At 51.9% G+C, this 16,009-nt stretch overlaps 1 protein-coding gene across 7 annotated transcripts in view; it reads right to left on the bottom strand.

The window, feature by feature from the left end:
- Positions 1-3,455, bottom strand: part of BICRA (BRD4 interacting chromatin remodeling complex associated protein) — a 75,310-nt gene extending 71,855 nt beyond the window's left edge. For 2 of the 7 annotated variants that reach the window (XM_070771358.1, XM_070771362.1), the window contains exon 1: positions 3,234-3,455. The gene's annotated coding sequence lies outside the window, so the exon portion shown is untranslated. Of the gene's footprint in view, positions 1-2,391; positions 2,549-3,233 lie in introns of those variants that run through there. The other 5 variants (XM_070771356.1, XM_070771363.1, XM_070771357.1 and 2 more) reach the window with 3 other exon arrangements.
- Between the last annotated feature and the right edge of the window lie 12,554 nt (positions 3,456-16,009).

Genomic DNA, 16,009 nt, shown 5'->3' with positions numbered 1-16,009 from the left:
TCACGGCACCACGCAGGGTCACCGGGCAGAGAGACAACGAAGGTCCCGAGTAGTTCAGCGTCCCTACCAGCAAGGCTGAGGAGCAGCCAGCTGGGCCAAGAGCCAGCTCAGGTGCAGGAAGAGGATGACAGAGGGGCCCAACCGCCAAGTGCCCACCCACCCCAAGCCCCACACAGCAAGGCCTGGGGCTCCCCTTCTCCTGACCCCCACATCTTCAACCCTCAGCTCCTGCAGGTAAACGCTCTGCTTGGGCCACAGGTGAAAGCACCTTGCCCTCAGCCCAGCTGACCCCTTACCCATACTCGGTGGGGGAAAAAAATTTTGGCAACTCCTTCCTGGTCTCATCTACATTTGAGACCCAGCTGAAGTCAAAGGGACGAAAATGCCAAAGGCAGGTACAGGCAGACCTAACAGTTTTGAGCTGAGCTGGGAAAACTTGAGATGGTTACAGATTGGGGCCGTGTGACCCTGGGCGAGTCACTCAACTGCTGTGAGCCTCCATTAGCCTGTCTGCAAAATGGGAATTATATAAGTGACACCCCCCCCCCCAACTTCCTCCTTGGGTTGTGGCCAGTGTGTAACTCACCTAACAGCAGCTAATCCCTAGTGCTCTCTGGGTAGGGAGATGTTATTTCCGGCTTCTAGGAGTTGGGGCGCTCCGAGGGAGGGGCGGGGGGTGTAGGTAAGCACACCCCTTAAGGCCCGTTGGACACTGGCAGGGGGGTGGGGGGTGGCCCCTGATCTGCCCACCTCCCCGGTTCTCCCATCACCCCAGCAGGTCAGAGATGACGGGGCCCCCCCGCCCAACCCCCATCCCAAGTTGGGGGAGAGGTTGAAAGTACAGAGCGCTTATCAGAAATCTCAGGCCGTGAAGTCTGGGGTGTTCCGAAAAACTGTTTCCTTGAGGAGCAGCCGGCGAAAGGAGGTGTGAGGGGAAAGCAGACACATCCCCCCGCGATGGTTACACTACCGGCGGGGTGTGACAAAAGGGGCCGCCTGGCCGGCAGAAGTCCCGGCACACCGGAGCGCTGGGACCTGTCACCCCGGCCTCCCGGGGAACGCTGACACAGCGGCCTCTGACCCCACCTCCCGGGAAGTTCAGCTGCTCAGAACCACAAAGCAAAACAAAGGGGTGCGGAGAGGAAGGAGCCGCCGAGGCTCCAATCACCGCTGCCTCCCCAGCCCGCCCGCGGCTCCTCGCCCCGCTCGCCGCTGGCCGCGGACCAAGGCCTGGGCAGCTCCCCGGTCCCTTGTCTCCCCGCGGGCCGCCCGTGACAGGAGCCGGAGAAGCCGCCGAGGGGCAACCAGGGATGGGAAAACCAGATGGCTCCAGCCCTCCTCCCGCCTCCTCCATCCCTCCCTCCGGGTGCCCGCGGCCTGGCCGCCCTCCGCAGGGGCCCGGGGAGGCCTCGGGCCCGGCTCGGCCGGGCTCACCCCAGGGAAAAGGTTGCCTTTGTCTAAAGGTCACCACCCGAGCGCGGTGCCCAGGCTGGGCCTGGTGCCTCCCATTCCCCGGCCGAGGGGGTGGAGATGGGGGGCCGCCCCAAATCTCGGGAGGTGACAGGGGTAAGGCTCACTTCCCTCCTCTCCCCCCACCCGCCTCCCCGTAACGGCCCCCTCCGGGACCCGCCAGCTAGCGGGGGAGGGGGTCAACTCCTTTCACTGCTGGGGGGTGGGGGACCAAGTCAACTCCTTTCATTGTTTAGGGGCGGTGGGAAGGGGGAGACCCAGTGGCCTCCTTCCGCATCCATCCCCCCCACTCAGCTTGCCAGAGGCCCCGTTTCTCCCCGGACCCCCGGGAGTGATTTGAGGAGGGGGCGCAGGGCACGGGGCGAAGAGGGGGGAGATGAAGGCTCGCCGGCTCCGGCCGGGAAACCACCATCCGCTCCCCCATGGCCCTCTTCTTCTCCGAAAGGCGGGGAGCGGAGCGAGGGGAGGGGGCCCCCGGGCCGGGGGAGGGGGTCTCCCCGCCCCTCCCCCAGTGGAACGTTAGGTCTCGTTTTTCCGCCGCTCCATTGTATCCCCGGCAGCCGGCGGGAGGGCCGGGGAGGCACCGGGCGCGGGCAGGGGAGCCCGCGGTGGGTGGGTGGGGGGGTCCCCGCAGGATAAGGGCGGCGGCGATGGTGGGAGAGACGCGGGGGGTTGGGGGGAGCTGCCGGGGGTGGTGGGCGCGGAGCAGAAAAAGAGGCAGCGGGCGCTGCGCCCCGGTTGGGGGGCTGAGTGTTGAGTGTCGGGGGGGTGGGCTCGGCCCCGGCTCCGGCTCCCCCCACACACACCCTCGCCGCCAACCCCCACTCCCCTCCTCGCTTTTGCGCCCTGTCACAGCCCCGACTCGCAGGTAGAGAGAGTTAAGAGATTTAAAGAGAAATTGCTACATTGTGAGAAACTCACCCTGATGTTTGAGCAGCCGTCGGCGCGGGGTCTCCGAGACGGCCCCGCACGGGCTGCAAAGGGAGGACCCAGAAGGGGCCGACCGGCCGGGCCGGTCAGCGCACTGCCTGATCGCATGGCGGCCGCCCGGCGGCCTCCGCCAGGCCCCTGCCGCCGCCCCGCGCCGCGGCCCGGGCGCCCCGGACTCGCGCCCGCTCCGGGCGGGACCCCTCGGGTTTGCAAAAAAAAAAAAAAAATTTTTTTTTTAATTAAATGCAAAAGGAAAAAAAAAAAAACCTTGCAGGTTTTGTGTTCCGCCCCCCCCTTTCCTCCTCCTCCCTCCGCCCTCACCGGGGGACGGGCTTGGGGGAGGCCCCGCCCCGCGACTTGGCGAACCAGCTCGGGCTTTGGGCGCGGAGCGGCGGGCCTGCGAGCGAATGGGAGACTGCGGACGCCCCGGGAGGGTGACCTCCGCGCCGGCGCCGCCCCCTCCCCAGCCGGAGTCCCGGGGGTTCGGGGGCGCGCTTTCCCAGGCTCCGGTGGAGTCGACCGACAGCATCGAGCGATGCTCCGGATTAGAGGGAGAGGCTAAAGGGATTGGCGCTCCCGGACCTCGGGCTCGGCTGGGCCGGCTGGGGAGGGGGCGCCCCGACTCGGGGAACGGTCGCCGGGCGGGAGGACGCGAGCAGGGGCAACGCCGATGGTTCGAAAAGGTAGCGGGAGACGAGGATGGAGGATATGGGAGGCCCCGTAGGTGGAATCGCGAAGGAGCCGGGAGTCGGAGTTAAAAGGGTGCAAGGCGCGGGGGCAGAGGATGTGCTGGGGCTCCTCGCCGGGACCCCGAACGCGGCTTGCTCACTCACCTCAGTCGGCCTTTTGACCTGCTACGGCCCCGGGGAGGGCACCGGGGACGGCACCGGGGACGCGGGTCCGACCTGTCTTACCGCCTCCTCGAGGCCTCGCGGGCCGCGCAGATGGGATTCCCAGAAGCCCCGGGACGCCTCGGTGGTGTTGGGTCTGTTTCCGCCTTGCCGGGCCGTGTACGCCTTGCGGGCGTGACACTTCGATTCGCGCATTCCTTCAGGGAACACTTGGAGAGCGCCTGCAGTGTGCCCTGCGCCGTGCTCGGGACCCATTGAGCACCGAGACAGCTCGGAGCTACCCTCCCGGGGCGCACAGGCCAACGGCACCTACACTCTGGTCTGTTACCTTCCGCTTCCCCGGTGCCCTGGAAAAGCCACGTGCATACTGAAGCGACTCAATAATGTGTGTTGAATAAACGAGTGATTGTTTTAAGCTTTGTGTTTTAAGCTTTAGAATTGATCCTGGGATCTTGGTGGTACTATGCATATTATTGAAGAGACCACGGAGGTCCAGGGCCCTGACGCCAACCAGTGAGCCCTTGATTCCCATCCTCCCACTTCCTTTGCTGTGTGACCTTGGGCAAACTACTTCACCTCTCCGTGCCTCCATTTCTAAGGGGAAATCAATAACAGGCCTCATTTCATAGGGTCATTAGGAGAGAATGTTCTCATGGAGAGCAGCCCGTGACAGGAAGTGCAGATAAGTGCTGTTATTATTATAGCAAAAAGGAAATTTTATCCGTTCCAGATGTGAGCACATGTGTTGCCCCAAATATGACAGTAGTCAATCTATAAGTTTTATACAGTGGTCATCCACAGTCCGTGGAGGTATGTGACCCTTCCAGGAACAGCAGTATACACGGACATTATTTTTGTGCAGTTTGCCTTTCATCTGCTAAGATTGAGCCTAGGGAGCTACGCCTTGAGTATTCATGTATGTGCTGTTTTTCCACTCTTCACCAGAAAAGAGACCTCCAGGGACCCCCACCTGGAGGTCTTTAGTGATTCCCACCTTGCTGTTCAGTCTAGAAGCTGTGTCTGACTCTTTGTGACCCCATGAAGTGCAGCACACCAGGCCTCCCCCCTTGCAGTGTAGAAAACTAAATTGGCTCAGAGAGGGAAAGTGTTTTGCCCAGGGTCACAGAGCCAGCAAGCCGGGCCTGATCTGAGCTGGGTGGCACTGATGTCTCAGAGATGCCAATCCCGGGGGACTCGGAACTTGGGAATTGACTGGGGTTCAAAGTTATGAGACAGGAGGCATTGCGGGGGTGACTATCCAAGTTTATTCATTCATACAGGAAGTATTGTTTACGAGTATCTAGTCTGCCAGCAATATAGTTGTGACCAAGAGCACCCTGGTTCCTGCCCCAGTACGCAGTCTGATGATGAGCAAATAAGTTGCTTAGCCTCAGTTTCCCCTGCCCTCAGGTTCCAGGCTTCTTTGGTGCACTGTGGTAACCACCACGACCCCTCCACCCCCCAACACACACACCCCAGTACAGTACCTGGCACTTAGTAAGTGCTCCAGAAAGATCTACGAAACCATGAGATACTGCCCACTCTTCTACAGGCATTCTCTTAGGACCAGGTGGCCAGGAATACGCATGGGTATGAAAGAAGCCCCCAGTCTAGCCGTGGCTGGCAAAGCCCTGAGAGGTCAAACGTCCAAGGCCAGAGGAGGGGTCAACATGGGCCCAAATGGAAAGAGACCTGCTATCCTTTGGGGGGAGTGACACCTACCTTTACTTTGCAGCTCAGATGCAAGTTGGGAGTTACAGATTCAGAATGGAGTTGGCAATGAGACCCAGAGAGGTTCAGCAACTTGGCCCAGGGATGCCCAGCCAGGGGAAGGACTTATTCAGTGCACCTGGGTGTTCTATTTGTCTCTGAGTCACCAGATGGACCTGGGGCAAGTCACTTCTGCAGCTCCTCCATGTTCTCATCTGTACAATGGGACTGTAGAGTCACACCAGAATTCACCTCCCCCAACATTTTCTAATGAACATTTTCAAACATGGAAAAGTTGAAGAAATAGAACAGCGACACCAAAACACCCTCCATGAGCACGTTCAACAATCAGCACGTTCCTCTCCTTGCTGTGTCACACATCTGTGCCTCTATCCCTTCATCAAATCCATCTCATTTTTTTGATGCATTACACACATCTGTGTATCTCTCCCAAACACATGGTTAACACAACTGTAATGACAAGCCCCTGAGCCAGAGAATTAAACCTCAATTCTCATTTTTTGTGTGTGAATGAGAAACCAGAAAGGGTAAGAAACCGGACCAAGGTCACACAGCTGGGGATTTATACCCAGCTCTGTCTGTTCCCAGAGTCCAGACTTTATGAAGACCACCGGGAGGATGAAATGGATACAAGACATGCAGAAGCTCTTATGGGACAGGGACAAAACAGCATTCAGATGTAAAAAATTAGGACTGGAGAAGATGCACCCAACTTTTCTCAGCAAATATGCTACATCCCTGTAGCCAACATGAGCTTGGGTTTCCGGGCCCATCATCTCATTTAAGGGCTGTTTTAATTATACTCGTGTAGTGGCTCAGACGGTAAAGCGTCTGTGTGCAATGCAAGAGACCCGGGTTCGATCCCTGGGTTGGGAAGATCCCCTGGAGAAGGAAATAACAGCCCACTCCAGTATTCTTGCCTGGAAAATCCATGGACCGCAGAGTCTAGTAGGCTACTGTCCATGGGGTCGCAAAAAGTTGGACACGACTGAGCCACTTCACTTTCACTTTGCAGCAGAAAAGAACAGCTGGAAACCGCATCCCCCATCCCACCCCACACACACATTCATTTGCCATGGAAAAGTCCAGGACATTGGAGAACTAATTTGCCCTCTCCAAGTGGCCAGGATGCCTAGTTCCACTTTTAGTCCACCGGGTCCAAGTCCCGCAGGCTCTCCCAACACTCCAGCCCAGAAGGCTCCCCTCCCCCACGCTCAGTACCAGCGCATTTCTGTCCCACCCCCTCACATTTCAAGTTCTCCACCCCACCCTCTCAACCAGACCCTAATCCCCTTCATTTCTAACTGCCTATACCTCCTACCCGTTCCACAGGCCAGCTCCAACCCAGCGGGAGCTTGACCAGAGTCTGGCCTGATTGCCATCTCTCTACAGAGAGGCGTGGTTTTCTTTTTTCTTTCTCTTTTTTTAAAACAAGCGGTTTGAGCCTCTGAAAACCAAAACAACGCCCATCGCGGCTCCTCCCTCGCACCCGCAGCTGCGAAGTTTAAAACTTGGTCAACTCAAGTTGCTTTTTGATCTGGGAGGATGTTTCCACGAGTGTTTTTCGTTCTCAGCTGAGCAGCACGCTTAGGATTTGTGCACTTTTCTGGAGGCGTATAAACGATTCCATAACAAAAAGGAACAAAACAAAAAACCTTGCCCAGAACACCCCTGCGGACCCTTCACGTCTCGGTCAATCCAACGTCAGGGATCCGAATTCTAGCCGCCAGGTGGGGAAAAATAGGAGGGCTCGGAGGGCACTGACTCCGGAGCGACCTTCGCCCTCTGACCGCGCCCTTTAAACGTGCCGCGTACAGCGGGAAAAAGCTGCCCTAGCTCCCAGAGACGCTGGCTAGCCGGCAACACCAAGACCACGAGCGGCCGCGAATCAGGCAGATACAAGCCCAGCCCGACCTCGGGTCCTCAGAGCGGCAAGTGCGAGGGGCGGGGCCCAGCCGCCCATTGGCTCACGATGGGGGCGGGGTCACGTATTCGTCCCGCCCCCATTCTCCGCCAAGTTAAATAGGTTTCGCGCCGGCCGGGGGAGTTATTCACCGTGGGGCGGGGTCGGGGTTTGTTTACACACTGCTATTGGCTGGATTTGAATCGGCCCGACTGCCGGCTGCGGGGCGGGGCTCCAGAGGGCCCCTGCGGGCGCCTGACAGCTTCAGCCAGGCAGAAGCCGCGCTGGACGCGCCGCTGAAGCATCGGGACTCTGGAGACGGGAGTGCCCTGGGCGGGTGCGGGCAGCGGGGGCCGGCAAGTTTGAGCCTTCCGCTGGCTTCTTGATAAATGCTAACCAAGGGCGTAGGGAGCATTGTTTTTGTTACCATAAAAACCCCTAAGGAAAAACAAACCCGGAAACAACCGAGCTGCCCATGGATAAGGGACTCAGATAACCTAGGGGACTCAAATAAGCTGTGGTCTGGCCCGTAGTGGGCTTCCCAGGTGGCGCTAGTGGTGAAGAACCTGCCCCCCAATGCCAGACACCTAAGAGGCTCGGGTTCAATCCCTAGGTGGGGAAGATCCCCTGGAGAAGGAACGGTAACCCACCGAAGTGTTCTCGGCTGGAGAATCCCATGGACAGAGGAGCCTGGTGGGCTACAGTCCATGGGGTCGCAAAGAGTCGGACATTACCGAAGCGAAATAGCACTCACGGAGTGGCCCATAGTGGGACATAAACAAAATGAGGAAGTAATACATGAACTGACACGAAATGAGCTATGAGTTCAGTTAAGGGAAAAAGGCAATAATGGAAGCAGAGTGTATTATAATTTAAGGTGCGTGAGAAAATACAACCTTCTGCTTGTTAAACACGCAGAATATCTTTGAAAGCAAAAACAAACTCCTAACTGCAGATGTCTGTGGAGAGAAGGAGCGAGGAGCGTGGAAGGCAGATCACGTTGGACCTCGGATTTCTTTGGAAAGAATGATGCTAAAGCTGAAACTCCAGTACTTTGGCCACCTCATGCGAAGAGTTGACTCATTGGAAAAGACTCTGATGCTGGGAGGGATTGGGGGCAGGAGGAGAAGGGGATGACAGAGGCTGAGATGGCTGGATGGCATCACTGACTCGATGGACGTGAGTCTGAGTGAACTCCGGGAGTTGGTGATGGACAGGGAGGCCTGGCGTGCTGCTGATTCATAGGGTGGCAGAGTCGGACACGACTGAGCGACTGAACTGAACTGAACTGAACTGAAAGTTAGCAACTTGTAGCACCTATTCAAAGACATACAGGGTAAACAAAAATATTAAATTCTAAGAACTCTCCCCAATTATCTCATATCTCGAAGCAACTGCCCCTAGGAAAACTCTTGACTAGGCTGTAGAGGCCATGGACCCCCCATCTGCGCTCCTTGCATCCCACAGTGGTATTGGGGAGTGGGAACGCGTTAGGAAAGAGCTGCTTCACCTACTCAATGACCAAGAGATACCCGGATCCAATGAAGGGTGGTTTTATTTATTAGTAATTACTGCAGAATTTAACATCCCGACTGGGAGGGAGGGACCCTTTCCTGAGAGACGCTAAGTGGAGGATGTGGGGGAGGCCCTCTTAGGAAAGAGAAGTCAAAACTAGGAGAGGCCCCTTTAAGAAGGAAAGCCAGCCTCCTCTGGTAAACGACGCGAGGCTGACGGAACTGACCGGCAGAAGGGAGAGTTGTCCGGATTTTGACGTTTGTTATTACTCTCTGTTCCCGGAGATCTGGAGGCGAGGATGAGAACGATTTCCTGCAGCTGAGTTTTGACCTGTTATGGATCTTACTTATAAAGACTTCCTCTGTATAAGTTCGCTAAAGGATTTGTGAAACATTGTTTACATGTCTGGGAAAGTCACCCAGGCCCGTAGTGAAAATTTGCCGGGCTTGTAGTTCTAAGGAACAGGCCTATCCGAGCTGGTGCTGCCGGCCCAGATACACAGATAAACTCGGTGAATGCCCCAAAGATGCTCGCAGGTTCTAACAGCAACCCGTTTTACGAATGTGGAAACTGAGTCACAGAGAGGTTATATAACTGCCCACGTCTGGCGTCACAGCTATTTGGACCCTGGCAGCTCTGCTCTGAAGTTCATACTTTTAACGAATATTTGACACTTGCCCCTAAAAACTGCTTTGTCTTTTGATGCATTGTTTTAAAAGCCATAAAAAGCTTAATGCAGATTCTTAATGACGGTGAACCATTTTCTACGCTTTGTGTTGTAAAGGAGTTTTGTGATTTCCTTTTTATTATTATTGAAGTGTAGCTGATTTATAATTCGTGTAAATTTCATGTGTACAGCAAAGTGACTTGATACATATTTTTCAGATTCTGTCCCCTTAAAGATTGTTATAAAATACTGAGTACAGTTCCCTGTTCAATACAGTAGGTCCCTGTTGGTTATCTATTTTATATATTGTAGTGTGTATATGTTAATCCCAAGCTCCTAGTTTATCCCTATCCCCCCCCCCCTTTCCCTTTGGTAACCACAGGTTTGTTTTGTCTCTTTCTGTTTTGTCAATAAGTTCATTTGTTTGGGGTTTTGTTTGTTTTCTTTTTGATTCCACGTATAAGCGATATCATATGACATTGTCTTTGGCTTACTTCACTTAGTATGATCCTCTCTGTCCATCCATGTTGCTGTAAATAACATTATTTCATTATCTTTTATGGTTGAGTAATATTGTGGATTTTTTTGAAATAATTTCTGATGTTTTTTCCCCTAAAATTCTATATCAGGGCAAGCTTTTTAATTTAATTTAATTTTTTCTTCCTCAATCTTTTTTATCTTTTAAAGTACTTTTCACGAGGAAACATTTTGCCCTCAGCCCTCCTACTCCTCTCTCACCATTAAATACTTCCCTAATGATTACCGCGTGCGAGGCACACTTCTAACTCACTGAATTGTTACAACAACCCTGAGGTCAAAATGGTTAGCGGTCTCACTTCACAGATGAAGAAACCGAGGCACAGAGAAGTTACGTAACTCGCCCGAGGTCACACATCTCTCTCCAGAAAAGGAAGAGGAAGACCAGGAACGGGTAGATCATGGAAGGAGAGAGAAGAAGGTATGCAAAGTTGCTAAGAGAAAAAATAGGAATTAAGCCTGTGGCAAAGCAGTGAGTTCCCACTGTATAGCACAGGAAATTATATTCAATGAAGTGAAGTGAAGTGAAAGTCATTCAGTCATGTCCGACTCTTTGTGACCCCATGGACTATACAGTCTGTGGAATTCTCCAGGCCAGAATACTGGAGTGGGTAGCCTTTCCCTTCTCCAGGGGATCTTCCCAATCCAGGGATCGAACTCAGATTTCCCGCATTGCAGGCGGATTCTTTACCAGCCGAGCCACAAGGGAACCCGAGTTATCATGTAATAAACCATGAATATTTTTTTTTTTAAGTTAAAACCAAGGGACTTCCCTGGCAGTCCAGTGGTTAAAACTACATTCTCAATGCAGGAGGCACAGGTTCGATTCCCTGGTTGGGGAACTAAGATCCTATATGCCATGGGTGGTGCAGCCAAAAAATAAAGAAATAAAGTGGGGCGGGGGGGCCTTTAACAGAGAGAGAGAGAAGCCAGTGGACTGGTGAATACAGGGAAAATAGCTTTAGAGAGGTGGTAGGATCTAAGGTCAGTTTGCAAAAGATAATGCCCAAGAAGCACACAAAAAGATACTCAAAATTATTAGTTATCATGTGTATGCTCAGTCATGTCCGACTCTTTGTGGCCCCATGGGCTGTAGCCCGCCAGGCTCCTCTGTCCATGGAATTTTCTAGTCAAGAATACTGGAGTGGGTTTCCATTTCCTACTCCAGGGGATCTTCCCAACTTAGGGATTGAACCCATGTCTCCTGCATCTCCTGCATTGGCAGGCGGGTTCTTTACCGCTGCGTCATCTGGGAAGCTGTTAGTCATTAGAGAAATGTAAGTCAAAACCACAATGAGGTGCCCCTTCACCGTCATCAGAAGGGCTATAATCCAAAAAACGGACAATACCAAATGAAAGGAAGGATGTGGGGGAATGGGAAGTGGGTAAAATGGGGCCACCAGTATGGACGACAGTTTGCTGTTTCCTCCATCAGCTGCACCTGGAATTACTACAGGGTCACGCCTATGTGTATACCCAGAATAGTTGAAAACCGTAATTTGTACATGAATGTTCCCAGCAGCTGTAGTCACTGCTGTTTTCACAGAGGTGAAAACAATCGAAATGTCCATCAACGGACGAAGGAATCAACAAAATGTGGTATACCCAATGGGAAATTATTCAGCCCCGTAAAAGAGAATGGGTCCATGCTGCAACACAGAACCTTGGAAACAAGGCTGAGTGGAAGAAGCTAGATCTGAAAGATCGCATATTGGATGAGCCCATTTTTATGAACTGTCCAGAAGAGGCAAATCCACAGAGACAGAAAACAGATGAGCAGAGGTCAGGGGATGTGGGGAGGGCGAATGGTGAGTGACAGCTACATGGGCACAGAGTTTCCTTTTGGGGTTAGGGGGAACTTCCCTGGTAGTCCAATGGTTAAGACTCCATGCTTCCAATGCAGGGGATTTGGGTTTGATCCAGGAACTAGATCCCACATGTCACAACTTAAGACCCAGCAGAGTCAAAAAAAAAGATAGTGGTGATGGTACAACATTGTGAATGTACTTAATGCCACGGAATTATACATTTTAAATGGTGACAACGATCAATTTCATAATACACAAATTTAAAATTTTTTTGGATGATGAGAAAGCAGAGGTGTTAAGCACACGTGATTTAAAAAATAATACACATGAGTGGTTCCCTAGTTGCTCAGTGGTAAGAAATCTACCTGCCAATGCAGGAGAAATGGGTTCGACCCCTGATCCAGGAAGATCCTGCATGCCCCTGAGCCGCAACTATTGAGCCTGTGCTCTGGAGCCCGGGAGCCACAACTACTGAGCTCTCGATCCTATAGCCCACGCTCAGCAGCAAGAGAAGCCACCCCAATGAGAAACCCGTGCACAGCTAGGGAGTAACGTCTGCTCTCCTCAACGACAGAAAAACTCTTGCAGCAATGAAGACTCAGCACAGCCAAAGTTAAATAAATAATTTTTTAAAAACATAAAAATATTCTGTAATAACTTATATGCATGCTCAGTGGCTCCAGTCGTGTCCTACTCTTTGCGAACCCATGGACTGTAGCCCACCAGGCTCCTCTATCCATTGGATTTCCCAGGCAAGAGTACTGGAGTGGGTTACCATTTCCTTCTCCAGGGCATCTTCCCGACCCAGGGATCTGGACCCCCATCTCTTATGTCTCCTGATGGGCAGGCAGCTTGTTTACCACTTGCACCACCTGGGAAACCCAACCTAAAGAATTGGAAAATGGAGGGATATATGTATATATATAACTCTTGAGAAATTTGTATGCAGGTCAGGAAGCAACAGTTTAGAACTGGACATGGAACAACAGACTGGTTCCAAATAGGAAAAGGAGTTCGTCAAGGCTGTATATTGTCACCCTGTTTATTTAACTTATATGCAGAGTACATCATGAGAAACGCTGGACTGGAAGAAACACAAGCTGGAATCAAGATTACCGGGAGAAATATCAATAACCTCAGATATGCAGATGACACCACCCTTATGGCAGAAAGTGAAGAGGAACTAAAAAGCCTCTTGATGAAAGTGAAAGTGGAGAGTGAAAAAGTTGGCTTAAAGCTCAACATTCAGAAAACGAAGATCATGGTATCCGGTCCCATCACTTCATGGGAAATAGATGGGGAAAAGGTGGAAACAGTGCCAGACTTTATTTTTCTGGGCTCCAAAATCACTGCAGATGGTGACTGCAGCCATGAAATTAAAAGACGCTTACTCCTTGGAAGGAAAGTTATGACCAACCTAGTTAGCATATTCAAAAGCAGAGACATTACTTTGCCAACAAAGGTCCATCTAGTCAAGGCTATGGTTTTTCCTGTGGTCATGTATGGATGTGAGAGTTGGACTGTGAAGAAAGCTGAGCGCCGAAGAATTGATGCTTTTGAACTGTGGTGTTGGAGAAGACTCTTGAGAGTCCCTTGGACTGCAAGGAGATCCAACCAGTCCATTCTGAAGGAGATCAGCCCTGGGATTTCTTTGGAAGGACTGATGCTAAAGCTGAAACTCCAGTACTTTGGCCACCTCATGCCAAGAGTTGACTCATTGGAAAAGACTCTGATGCTGGGAGGGATTGGGGGCAGGAGGAGAAGGTGACGACAGAGGATGAGATGGCTGGATGGCATCACTGACTCGATGGACGTGAGTCTGAGTGAACTCCGGGAGTTGGTGATGGACAGGGAGGCCTGGCGTGCTGCGATTCATGGGGTTGCAAGGAGTCGGACACGACTGAGCGACCGATCTGATCTGATCTGAACTGAACCACTTTGCTGTACACCTGAAATGAACACAACATTGTAAATCAGCTACATCCCAATATAAAATAAAAATTAAATTAAAAAATACACATGGCAATGTCCAAAAACAGTTAGGGAGGGACTGGTAGAGAGAAGGACTGGTAGAGAGAAAGACTGGAGGGAGATCTGGGGAGACAGCAGTGGAGTGAGACCCAGTCAAGGTCCCTGCTCTAAGGAGGCTCCTGAGAGCCTAAGGTGGACCTCGTGGAGATCTCACAGGTCTCTGGAGGATACAGACCCACCCCCAGGGTAGACAGAGCTGGTATGGGGGAAGCCCAGAGCAGGCACTCCACCACACAGCCTATAGTTCAGGAAGGCTTCCTGGAGGAGGAGAAGGATAAAGAGGGGTCTGATAGAAGAGGCTGGATGGGGAGGAGTGTGAGTCTAGAGTAGAAAGGGAGCCTAGAATTTCTTTCTTTTTTTTTTTTTTAATATTTATTTATTTGGCTGCACCAGATCTTAGTTGGGACACATGGGAATCTAGTTCCCTAACCAGGGATCAAACCCAGGTCCCTGCATTGGGAGCTGGGAGTCTTAGCCACTGGACCACCAGGGAAGTCCCAGGAGCCTGGAATTCCTAAAGCACAGATCAACCTTGACACCCCCCTGATGGAAACCCTCCTAGGGCTCCTCAGTGCCCTTGGGTGAAAGTCCACAGTCCAGAATTACCTGGCCTGCATTCATTCAGCACACCCTCTCTGAGCAGCTACTCTGAGCCCCGCCCTGCATCGGTAATGCTGGGATACAGTGGGGAGGAGACAGGCCCCGCCCTGCCTTCATGGGACTCAAACCGCTTCGAGGGACACCGGTGTGAAACAAACCATTTCCCAGCCTGACAGGTGTTAGTCTGATGGCTGCTATGGGAGGCCAGGTGGAGTGAATCCAGCCCCCAGGGGGTTCCCCACTTCAATTATTCCCGAGGGGCTATTTCACAGTTTTTGCAGAATAGTGCCTCTGTTGTTTGTATCTTAAAGATCTGTTCTGTTATAAACAAGGTTCTCCTGTATAGCACGGGAAAGTATGTGCAATATCCTACGACAAAGCATAATGGAAATGAATGTGAAAAAGGACTTGAAAAAGAATGTCTAGGAGCGTCCCTGGGGGTGTGAAGAGTCCACCTGCCAATGCAGAAGACACAGGTTTCATCCCTGATCTGGGAGGATCCCGCATACCTCGCGGCAGCTGGGCCCATGTGCCAGGACTGTTGAGCCTGTGTTCCAAAGCCAGAGAACCACAATTACTGAAGCCCGCGCGCCCTGGAGCCCGCGCACTGCAACTGGAGAGTAGCCCCTGCTCTCCATAACGAGAGAAAAGCCCTGGCAGCAACCACGACCCAACACAGCCAAAAAGTAAGAAATAAAATTATTTTTAAAAACTCTTACAAAAATAATGTCTATACACGTATCACTGAATCACTGTGCTGTACAGTAGAAATTAGTATTGCTAAACCAACTCTACTTCAGTAAAATAAATTGTTAAAAATTTGTCCTTTCAATCTAGTCTTTTTTCTTCCTTTGATGGGTTTCCCTGGGGCTACCTTAGGCTCACACCAAGCTACAAAATTCATGAAGTCCAGTTACTTTTTCCCCAACATGCATTAAAATAAATCATCTGGAAATCATCCCTAATGCTAGTTTGGGAACCCGGTGACCTGCACTCTGGAGATTAAGGGACACCTTCCTGAAGGGAGCCCATTGTAAGCTAAGACTTGCAAGATAAATGGAGTTAGACAAGGGTGGAGGGGAGCAACAGGTGCAAAGGCCCAGAGGTGGCAGAAACAGGGAAAGAAGGCTGGTCAGGCTGCTGGCATCTTGACAGCTCAGCTGTGTGAGGCTGAGGGACTGGGTGACCTTAGAGGTTTCGAGTTTGATCTCAAAGGTCATACACAGTCCCTGATGGGTTTGTTGTCATTGTCATTATTACTTGTAATTGCTATGCAATTCACATACCATAAAACTCACTTGTTTAAAGGGATCCATTCCAAGGTGTTTTTTTTATAAGAACTTTAAAAAATTATTTATTTGTGTTTGGCTGCACCAGGTCTTCGTTGCTTCAAGGGCTTTTCTCTTGCAGCAAGCAGGGGTTACTCTCTAGTCGCAGCGCTCAGGCTTATCACTGCAGTAGCTTCTTTACTTTCAGAGCACCAACTCTAGGGCACTGGGCTTCAGTAGTCGAAGCACATGGGCTCCAGAGTGCAGGCTCAGTAGCTGTGGCACAAGGGTTTTGCTGCCCCGAGGCATGTGGGATCTTCCCCAACAAGGGATGGAACCGCTGTCTCCTGCTTTGCAAGGCAGATTCTTAACCACTGGACCACCAGGGAAGCTGCTCCCTGGTTTATTGTATATTCATTCACAGGCTTGTGCTACCGTCACCACTATCTAGTTCCAGAACATTTCCATCATTCCAACAAGAAACCCTATATCATTAGCAGTCCCTTCCTATCCCCCACCCTCCTCACCAACCCTAGGCAACCACTAGTCTGTTTTCTGTCTCTACCAATTTGTCCATTCTGGACCTCTCGTATAAATGAAATCCTATCATATATGGCCTCTGTGTCTGGCTTCTTTCACTTTGCATAATGTTTTCTTTTTATTTTTTTAGCTCTGCCTCATGGCTTATGGGAACTTAG

This window comes from Bos indicus, chromosome 18 (assembly GCF_029378745.1).
Source record: "Bos indicus isolate NIAB-ARS_2022 breed Sahiwal x Tharparkar chromosome 18, NIAB-ARS_B.indTharparkar_mat_pri_1.0, whole genome shotgun sequence".
Classification (NCBI taxonomy): Eukaryota; Metazoa; Chordata; class Mammalia; order Artiodactyla; family Bovidae; genus Bos; species Bos indicus.
Note: the sequence above shows the minus strand (reverse complement) of the source record. Positions and strands in the feature narration are given on the sequence as shown.